This window comes from Nansenia antarctica (genome assembly GCF_963989245.1).
Source record: "Nansenia antarctica genome assembly, chromosome: 6".
NCBI classification, from domain to species: domain Eukaryota; kingdom Metazoa; phylum Chordata; class Actinopteri; order Argentiniformes; family Microstomatidae; genus Nansenia; species Nansenia antarctica.
In genome coordinates this window covers 71,718,003-71,720,502 of record NC_137676.1, presented here as the reverse complement: position 1 = coordinate 71,720,502, position 2,500 = coordinate 71,718,003, and the positions used below count along the sequence as shown (strand labels likewise).

General features: G+C 47.5%; 1 pseudogene across 1 annotated transcript in view; it reads right to left on the bottom strand.

The window, feature by feature from the left end:
• The window catches only part of LOC308160922 (G protein-coupled receptor kinase 4-like), a 52,174-nt pseudogene that overhangs the window by 7,870 nt on the left and 41,804 nt on the right, over positions 1-2,500 (bottom strand). Inside the window, exon 5 of the transcript in view lies at positions 2,217-2,317. The product of the transcript in view is annotated as a G protein-coupled receptor kinase 4-like (transcript). The remainder of the gene's footprint in view (positions 1-2,216; positions 2,318-2,500) is intronic.

Below are 2,500 nucleotides of genomic sequence, written 5' to 3'. Positions count from 1 at the left end.
TACATAGAACCTTCATAAGGCCTACATAGAACCTTCATAAGGCCTACATAGAACCTTCATAGAATCTACATAGAACCTTCATAAGGCCTACATAGAACCTTCATAAGGCCTACATAGAACCTAATAAGGTAAGGTTAATAAGGTTGAGTAGATGGTTAATAAATAAATCATCAGCCACTGTTTTTTGGGGGGCTTTTAAAAAGAGGCAAAGTCACGTAAGGTGACTTGCATCTGGTGCTTTTCCAAATGGGGGGCGTGGGGTTCTGACCCTCACCCTTTAGACAACGACCCTGTCCTCCTATCTCTACCTCCATCAGCCTCCACTGATCTGCACATTATACACAACATGAGCGGGTCCTTACTAGAAACACTTAGTGTGGTGGGTCACTAGAACCTTCCAGAACAATGTGAGGGAGAGACTGTACTGATGTGAGGGTTGGTTAAAGGGTAGAATATGAGTCTGTAGCACGTTATATCACTGCTTCTGTCTGGGTCTTGGTGGGAGAACCCTGTCTGTCTGTCTGTCTGTCAGTGTGCCTGTCTGTCTGTCAGTGTGTCTGTCTGGCAGTGTGTCAGTCTGGCAGTGTGTCAGTCTGGCTGTCTGTCAGTGTGTCTGTCTGTCAGTGTGTCAGTGTGTCTGTCTGGCAGTGTGTCTGTCTGGCAGTGTGCCTGTCTGCCTGTCTGCCTCTCTGTCTGCTTCTCTGTCTGTCTGTCTGCCTCTCTGTCTGCCTTTCTGTCTGTCTATCAGTCTGTCTATCAGTCTGCCTCTCTGTCTGCCTTTCTGTCTGCCTGTCTGCCTCTCTGTCTGTCTATCAGTCTGTCTATCAGTCTGTCTATCTGTCTGTCTATCAGTCTGTCTATCTGTCTATCAGTCTTGATCAGTCAGTCTGTCTGTCTGTAACTGGAGGTGCATTATGGGCAAAAAATCCCTGATCTGTTTGTTTCCCCTGGCTTGGAGGCTCAGAGCAGGAAGCCAGGACACCTGCAAGAGTGAGTGTGTGTGTGTGTGTGTGCGTGTGTGTGTGTGTGTGTGTGTGTGTGTGTGAGAGAGTGTGTGTGTGTGTGAGTGTGTATGTGTGAGAGTGTGTGTGTGTATGTGTGAGAGTATGTGTGTGTGTATGTGTATGTGTGTGTGTGTGTGTGCGTGTGTGTGTGTGTGTGTGTGTGTGTGTGTGTGTGTGTGTGTGTGTGAACACTGAGGCGGCTGTTGTTCTCATGCCAGGCGTCCGGATGCCCTCTCTCTCCGCTGCTCCCTTTCATTCGACTCCACTATGTGTGTGTGTGTGTGTGTGTGTGTGTGTGTGTGTGTGCGCGTGTGTGTGTGTGTATGTGTGTGTGTTCTCTTTCATACTGCTCCAGGTGGCAGCTGCCTCATCATCATTACTGTGACAGGACAAGCTCTGTCCAACACACACACACACACACACACACACACACACACACACACACACTCACAGACAGACACAGACTCACACACACACACACACACACACACACACACATATACATACAGACAGAGACACACAAACACAGACACAGACACAGACACACACTCACACTCACACTCACACTCACACACTCACACACACACTCACTCACTCACTCACTCACTCACACACACTCACACTCACACTCACACTCACACTCACACTCACACACTCACACACACACACACACTCACTCACTCACACACACTCACTCACTCACACACACTCACACTCACACTCACACACTCACACACACACTCACTCACACACACTCACACTCACACTCACACACTCACACACACACACACACACTCACTCACACACACTCACACTCACACTCACACTCACACTCACACTCACACTCACACACTCACACACTCACACACTCACACACTCACACACTCACACACACTCACTCACTCACACACTCACACTCACACTCACACTCACACTCACACTCACACTCACACTCACACTCACACTCACACTCTCACACACACACACACACACACACACTCCCAATGATGAAACATCTCTCAATAGAAGACTGCTGTACCTTTTTCCCCAAATAAAGAAAAATAGATATATTTAAAAATAAACTGTCACAACACACAAATCTCCATCTGCCCGTTCAGTACAACACCATCAATCCAACATGGCCGCCGGCCATGACAAAAAAACAGCTGCTGGTTTTCATTTGATTGACAGGTGAGGCGGCCAATGACCTACTTGTTGCACTCCACGAAGAGCTCCTTGCAGGGCGTCTGCTCCAGCTTCTCACGGCACTCGGCCACCACGTCCTGGGGGATGTCCCGCAGGTGGGCCGCAGACTGGACCAATCACACGACAGAGATTCAGACGTCAACATCCAACTTCCTGTTTAACATCTCTCTATGTAATATGTCTCTATGTAATATGTCTCTATGTAATATGTCTTTATGTAATATGTCTCTATGTAATATGTCTCTATGTAATATGTCTTTATGTAATATGTCTCTATGTAATATGTCTTA